We start from the raw sequence: 8,751 nt of genomic DNA on the forward strand, positions 1-8,751 counted from the left end.
CTTGTCAACTCACAATAGTTTGCACATGGCAACTGTGGCTCAGGAGTCAACTCTTTGAATTTTGCATCCGATATTTGTGACTCAGAGGCTAAATTATTACCTTCAGAGTTTGATGCTTGGTCTGCCATTTCATATTCTGCACCTTGAAACACTGGTTGTGGTACTGACATCTCAGGTTTAAACTCTTGCTTCTCAGGTTCTAGGGTCAACTCCATAATTCTTGTTTCTCGCATCTTGGGCTCTGAGGTCAACTCAAAAAAATTCACACATTGCAGTTGTGGCCCTGAGTTTAACTCTGAAGATCTCATACCTTGAAGTTCAGTTTCTGATGTCAAATTACAAAATTTGACATCTTGTAACCGTGGCCCTGTATGAAGTCCAATCTGTCTCAGACCTTGAAGTCTTGGAGACAACTTAGGTAATTTAGAATCCTGAAGTCCTAACTCTGGAGTCATCTGCACAGAATTCACACCATGAAACACTGATCCTGGAGTTTGTTCTTCTGATATGACACCCTGAAACTCTGGCCCAGAAGTCAATTCAGGAAAGTTGGTGTCTTTGTGCTTTTGCCTTAGGTTTAGTTCCTCAGATTTCACACATGCTTCTGACATCAATTTCTTAGATTTCATGCCATGAAATTGTGATCCTTCAACAGACAGAACAGATTTCATATCTCTAACTGAGAGCTCTTGGCTTAACTGCAAAGATGACTTTGTAACAAACCTTCCAGGCTTTATATCCTGAAACTCTGTTTCTGGTATATAATGTGCATGTTTGAAACCGTAGTGCTTTGGTTCTGGCATCAAATCAGAAAATTGGACCTCTTGCAAACATGGTCCCGAATTTAGTTCCACAAATTGAGGTTGTGGTGGTTGTTCTGGAGTCAACTGTACAGATAGAACACTTTGAGGTTTTTGGGTAATATCTGACAATTTGATTTCTTGCATTGGGGAACCTGGGGTCAATTCATCAGATTTCATACCATGATTTGAGGGCCCTGAGAACAAATCTACAGGTTTTTCATTTTGAGGAGGTAGCCTTGAAGATAACTTTGAAATTTTGATACTTTGCAATGGTGGTCCTTGGGTCATTTTCATGTCTTGGAGCTGGGACATCTTAGTGAATTCCTCTGACATGTCCTGTAATTGTGGCTCGGAACCAAACTGCCTAGACTTTGAGCACTGGCGCTGTGGCCCTTGTGTCAACTCTGTATCATGTGGTTTCGGTCTTATCATAGGCTGTCTAGAACCCATCACTAATGGAGATGACTCAGAGGTAAATTCCAAAGACTTCAAATGTTGTAGGAGCTCTAATTTTTCTGATCCTAACAATCCTTTTTCTGATTGTGGTGCTGGCAGTGCTTCCTGCGGACTTTCAACCGGAAACAGTGCCAACCCTACAGCTTTTGTGTTTTCATATTCTGACCTTGGAGACGTCTTCACTGACTCAGTAACTTGAAGATGTGGTCTTAGAGTCATTCCTATACATTCTTTCACTTGACCTATTGGTTTTTGTGTTGATGCCTCAGAAGTTTTTGTGTCTTTATAGCCTGACCCTGGAATTAGCTCTGAACATTTTTGAAAATGTGGACTTGGCATCATGTCAGGAAGTTCTAGGGCTTGCTGTGGAATCAACTTCACAAATTCTTCCTTTTGTGGCCAGATCTCAGAAGCTAACTCTGCACTTGCTGTTTCTTGACAACTTGGTCTAGAAATGAGACCCACAGATTTCATTGCTTGTAAATGTGGTTTCACCTCCAGTTTCCTTGACTCGACTTGTAGTGACTGTGTGTGGAGACTGAACTCCCTAGATTCTTCTTGTGATACTGTTAAATCCACAAACTTGTCATGTACTAATGACCTTAGAGTTAATTCCTCAGGTTTTATTCTTTTGGAGTGTGGTTTCAAGGTCAATGGCACAGACTTAACACTTTCAAATTGTGGTTCTACAATCAGTGGCTCATAGTTCTTAACTTCTGAATGTGATCCTAGTTTCAAATGAACAAATTTCTGGGGCTCTGAGGTCAACATCTTTGCTTTCAAACCTTGCATCTTTGGTCCTGGGGATTCTGGTACTGTGTGTTGTGACACTGGAGTTTCCACCTTGAATTTTACACCTGGAAGCATTGTCTCAGGAGTACCTTGGAGTGATACTAAATTCATCTGCATAGATTTTGAAGCATGGCTTGATCTTAAGGTACCTCCTAAAGAAGATTGTGCCAACCCCTCAGATTCTTTTGCCTGGCAACAAATATCAGAGGTCAAATTTGCTTCTGTTTTTCTATATCCTGGTTCTGAGATCATCCCTAAAGATTCTGAAGCTTGGTACCATGGGGTCAATCCTTCAGGTTCCATGGCTGGATGATTTGGTTTGTGTTTTAATTCTGTAGGTTTTACTGCTTGAATGTGTCCCCCTGGAATCAACTCCTCGTGTTTTATGCCAGGTACCCATGTCTCAGGAGTCAGTCTCCTACTTTCGGCCATTTGAGAAGCTTTTACATCTTTAAGCAATAATTCTGGTACAATCTCTTCCAATCTTATATCTGGTGAACATGATCTTGGGGGCAGCTCTTTAGACTTCATATCTTTCTGTAGTGGTTTTAATGTCGACTCTGTAGTTTTTATGCCTGAAAACTCCAATAGGTCCAAATGAACAGGTCCTACATCTTGCACCTGCACACTAGGGGTGAAATGTATGGATTTCTTAATTTTCAGTTGTGGTGGTTCAGATTTTACACTCTGCTGTTGTGGTTCTACAGTCAACTGTGTACATTTCATACCTTGAAGCTGAGATCCTGGGGATGACTGTACAGATTTCTCTCTTTGCAGCTGTGGGGCCAATTCAGCAGACTCTACACTCTGAAGGTAAAGTTCTGGGGCCACTTCTATTCCATTCGCATCTGGAATCACTTGTCCACATTCTACCACTTGTGGAGTTGAACCTGTGATTATATCTGCAAATTTTATATGTTCTGGCCCTGGACTCAAGGTCAGTTTCTCAGCTGTTACATTTTGCAATCCCAAGGATAGCTTTGTAGACTCCATATCCTCAAGTTGTGGCATTGGTAGCACTGGCTTCACATCCTGAAGACATGATGTAGTGGTCAATACTGCTGGCAGTGGCTTTTGGTGTATTCCCATAGAATCTGTACCTTGATCAAGTGATGGAGGGGTTTTCTCTGAAGGTTCTGTTATTTTATAATGTGACTCTGTCGACTCTACAGATTTTTCCCTTTGTAGGCATATGTCAGAGGTCAGCCCCATAACTCCTATACCTGGATGCCCTTGTCTTGGGCTCATCTCTGAACATTCCAATTGTTGGTGCTGTGGAAGCAACGTCAAAGGTTCTATAACTTGAGCAAGTAGCCCTGGAGTTAGTGCTGTAGATTCTGTGCCTTCATGATGTGGTTGTGGAGTATTTTTCACAGAGGCTAGCACTTGAATCCATGACTTAGGAGTTGACCCCAGAGATCCCTCATCCTGAGATACCGAGCTTGTAGTCAAATTCTTGGTTTTGAAATCTCGTGATGGTGGAGCTATGGTCATTCCCATGGGTGACCTCAGTGCTACTGGAGCTGCCTTTAAAGGCAAGGATTGATGTGATGGCTTTGGATCCATGACTGGTGGTGGTAGCTTTAGAGATAAGTCCACAGGTTCTACTCCAAGTGAAACTACAGTAGGGCTAGTAGTCAAATCATCTGGCTGAGGTGCCCTTGGGGTCAAATTTGCAACTTGAGATGGTGAATCTGGGGTCAAACCCCCAGATTCTATGCCATGCTCCTCTGGTGATGTCATTATCCCCATGAAATCCATAACTTGTAATAGTGCCCCTGGAGTGATGTGATTAACTGTCCTGGAGATCATTTTCAGTGTTTCTGTGTTTTGACATATCGACCCTGAAGTAATCTCTATTTCTGTGACTTTACTTTGTGCCCTTGAGGTCATGCCTGCTGATTCTGTGACTTTATGCTGTGGCCCTGGGGTTATTTCCAGAGTTTCCATGAATGGCTGTGGTCTTGGATTCATATTTCCTGGTTGTACAACTTGATGGTCCAACAGTGTGTTTGTCTTCACAGACTCCATGGCTTGATGTTGTGACGTTGGGGTCGTTTCTGCTGATTCTGTGATATGTGGATGTGATTTTTCAGTAATCCCCATAGCCTCCATGGCCTGTAGCAGTGCTATAGGAGTTACCTTCACATTATCTGTGACCTGATTCAGTGGTGTTTGATGTGAAAATCTTGGGGTTACCTCTGCTGATTCAGTGACTTGACATGATGATTTGGGGCCTATACTCACAGTCTTCATGACCTCCATTTGCTTCTCAGCTTTATTTGGTGGCTGTGGGAACATACCCATGGGTTCTGTCACTTCTGAATGCGATTCTTGGATCATCCCCATTGAATTCATGACTTGAAGTAACGCCAATGGGGTTACCTTAATGCTGTCTGTGACTTGATATGGTTGCGTTGGGGTCAACTCTACATTAGTCACTTGAGTCTTACACTGTTGTATCCTTTTTTCTGGAAGACCTATGACCCTTTGCTCTATACTAAGCTCTAGCACATGTTTTGGGTTATTCTGCAGCAAAGTGGTTTCCTCTTGAATTTTGTCAACTCCTAAACTTTGGGGCAAAGGAGTGCCCATTGATGTAACTAAGGGCCTGGATCCAGTGATGTGGGGGCCATCCCCAGGTTGTGACTGCTTACCTGGGATAAGTGACTGTGAATATTTTCTTTCTGTGTTATTTAATCCAATGTTCATGTGGAGCTGAAATGATGAAAGGTCTGCGGACTTGTAGATATTTCCTTTAGTACTTTGATGAATGGGCATAGATAACTGGATATAGGATTTCTCTGGTTCCTCAGATAAATAACTGACCATAGCCCATGATTCCTTCACAGGCAGAGGCAATGTTTGTTTCTTCAATGTACAAACCTTCCACGCCATGTGTCCCTCTAGCTCCCACCTGACCAAAGGAGAGAGCTGGATGGGAGCCCACCCCAGAAATTGTGATCTCTTTTGGAAAATGGAACTTAGCTCATGATCTGTATTCAAAAGATGCTTGCGTCTTCTTATAACCTCTGCTTTCTCTTGTGTTTCGTAGACATCTGAGTGTTCAAAAATAGAGTCAATGAAAGAGCTTTGAGTTCTTAAAGATGAAAGGGCTGCCAAATCCTGAAAATATTTTGATTTCCCAAGCTCTGAGAGCTGAAAAGAAGGTAGGGATGTGCCTTGGTTCCTGAATACGGATGATTGCTTTGGAGGCATTATAGGTAAACTGTGGCTCTGGGATTGCCAGGTTTTTCCTTCAGAAAAGACAGGAAGGTGAGACAGACTGGAGTTGTTGCATGACAATCCTGAGGAGACATCTTCTGTAGTTGGTTTTGCCTTCTCACAGTCACAGCTGGGGAGACAAGGTTCCTGAGCCATAACAATGGAGGAGGTGGAGGAACAGATCAGGTCCTGTTGTTCAGGCAAACACAGTTCCATAAGACTTGATCTAAGAAATAAAGAGAAATGTTGCCATGTGCTTTGTAGGGGAAAAGGAAAAGTGGTTAAAAAAAAAAAAGTTAACGGCCATTTCAAATATAAAACATTTTGACCTGAGAGAAAACAACAGAAAGAAAAGGTTTCTTTCCCCAAAACTAATTACTATGGAAAGAATTCCCCTCTCTAGGACCATGGGAAGCAGCTGCCCCCATTTCAGTCAGAAACGTTCCATAGACCAGTGATTCTCAGACTTACCCTGAATCTAGAGCTTTCTTCCCACTGTCCAACCTCTCTACTAACTTAATCTTATCTTCTTCCCCTCTGCTCCTCCTGCACTTTCTTCTTCCCTTCTTTTTTCACTTCTTTCCTTTCACCTTCTTAAAGGTTCTCCTACTTTTTTTTAAGATTTATTTAATTATGCATACAGAACTGGGGTACAGGCCAGAGGCACAGGTGCAGTGAGAGGATTCACCAGAGACAGAGCGGGGAGCAGAACAAGCTGACTGACGAAGCACACTGCTGAGGGAGGCAGTGAGCAGGGCAGGAGAGGTCTGCCATGCCATGTGGGTCATCTCTGGGGCAGGCGGGGATCAAACTTATGCTGAAGTGGCTTTAGCTTCTCATGCTGTGCTTTAACCCGATGCACCACCAGAGAGGGCCCAGTTCTACTACTCTTAATTTCCTCCCAGAAACTACATTCCCTGACCTTGCACCGTCCAGGTGTTGGAAGATCTGTTGTATACTCCTGTCCATTGACCAGAGGACATATTCCTGGGTCCATTTCACAGGGATCTCTGAAACACTGGATGCAAAAGAAAATGTCAGTAGTGAAGTTAAATCAAAGTACTGGTAAATAAAACCAATAGGGAGACTTAATTCAAAAAGAAAACAGCTATCATAGGGAGAAAAGTGAAGCCAGTAATCTTACTGCAAACAGTTAGGGGGTTTACCACAAGAGACTGAAGCAAAAAGGGATAGATACAAAGAAAATTAAGGTTACTCACCATGTCAGGTTAGCTTCAATACATTCCATCTTGAAATTTTCATCCCACTGTGGAACTGGGAGTAGAAGTAAAGAATTCAGTAACATCATGACTACTGACATGACCTAGTTCAAGCCCCTTATTTTGAAAATAAGAAAACAAAGTAAAGTCCAAGAACATAAAACTAAGTAGGGATAGAGCTCAGGCTTAACCTATGTCTCTACTTTTTTCTTAAACTATACTAAGTCGTCTCTGATCAGGTGGATATAAAGCCAACAAGAGCTACAACAAAAGAGATACTACATAAAACAGAGGGACACTCACTGATTGGGAGAAAAAATTTGCACACAATACTAATGACAAAGGACTAACCACAAAGATATACAAAGAGCTGATGAAACTCAACAAAAATAAAGTGAACCACCCCAACAAAAAATGGTTAGAAGAGCTAAAGAGATACTTTGCCAAACAGGAGACGCAGATGGCCAACAGTCAAGTGAAAAAATGTTCAACATCACTTGTAATAAGGTAAATGCAAATTAAAACCACAATGAGATACCATCTCACACCAGTGAGAATGGCAAATATTAAAACAACTAGCAACAACAAATGTTGGAGAGGATTTGGAGAAAAAGGAACTCTCCTACATTGTTGGTAGAAATGTAAACTGGTACAACCGTGATGGAAAGCTATTTGGAGGTTTCTCAAACTGCTAAAAATGGAGCTTCCATATGACCCAGCAATCCTACTCTTCGGTATCTACCCAAAGGACACAAAAACATTGACTCAAAAGGATACCTGCACCATGTTTATTGCTGCTTTATTTACAGTTGGAAAGACATGGAATTAACCCAAATGCCCAAAAATAGATGACTGGATCAAAAAGATGTGGTGCATATGCACAATGGAATATTACACAGCAACCAAAAAGATAACCTCATGCGTTTTGCAGCAACATGGATGGAGCTGGAAAGGATCATGTTTAGTGAAATAAGCCAGAAAGAAAAAGAAAAATACCATATGGTTTCACTCATAGCAGAAGCATAAGGGATCGGGGGGTGGGGGGAATAAAAGCAATTGTAATAAAGTAAAAATGAAAAACAATGTACAACTATAATCCATTGACATTTTATGGGGGTGGAGAGAATAGGATCAAAACTGGGGTGGTAAGGATGCACTGGACTACTATAGTGATGGAACACAGGTGAATTTGTGGCAGGAAGTCTATGGGGATTACAACTGAGATGAAAAAATGCACAAAATGAAGAATGATGTAAAAAATAGATAAATAAAAATAAATTTTAAAAAATTTTAAAAAGAAAATGCTTTTTTCCAACTTTCTTTCCTCTACCTTCTATTAAGACTAGAGTCTTAAAGCTGACCCACAGTTGATTGGTAATGAGCTTTGAACTTAAAAACAAAACATTGGATCTTTCTGACCTGTGAATTTCTGGATCTTTTTCAATTTATGCTGCTTTGAAGTCTAGGGAGACACAAAAAGAAAAAAAATCAAACACTATACTATGTTAGAGACTTTATTGATAGCAGGTTTCATCTTATAGACACAAATATTGATACAATTGGCATCTATAACCAGAGCAAAAAATTACCACACTTCACTTATTCATGAGTCAATTATTGAGTACTTACTAAGTTCTGGGTATTTGTGGGATGCTGGAACGACAAAGATAAATATTATCTCCAATTTCAAGGAAATTACACATGGATTTCCTACACATATTTCTTTTTAAATTATTATTTATTTATTTATAATCTAATAGTTTATTTTTACATCACTTTGTGCCTTTTTCCATCTCAGTTGTAATCTTCATGGGCTTCCCATCACCAGATCACCCATGTGCCATCACCATAGTCCAGTGCACTTCCCTCCCCCCACCGTTTTTGATCCCATTCCCCATCCACCCCCATAAAATGTCTCTGGTATATAGTTGTTCATTATTATTATTATTTTCTCCCCTGGTTCTTTATACGTCTGCTATGAGTGAAACCATCCAGTATTTCTCCTTTTCTCTCTGGCTTATTTCACTAAGCATGATCTTTTCCAGCTCCATCCATTGCTGCAAAAGGCATGAGTTTATTTTTTGGTTGCTGAGTAATATTCCATTGTATATATGTACCACATCTTTTTAATCCAATCATCCACTTTTGGGCATTTGGTCTGTTTCCATGTCTTTTCAATTGTAATAAACATGGGGGTGCAGGTGTCTTTTTGAATCAGTGTTTTCATGTCTTTTGGGTAGATACCTAGGAGTAGG

The sequence above is a fragment of the Condylura cristata genome, unplaced genomic scaffold (assembly GCF_000260355.1).
Source record: "Condylura cristata isolate star-nosed mole 26May11 unplaced genomic scaffold, ConCri1.0 scaffold00020, whole genome shotgun sequence".
Taxonomy (NCBI): domain Eukaryota; kingdom Metazoa; phylum Chordata; class Mammalia; order Eulipotyphla; family Talpidae; genus Condylura; species Condylura cristata.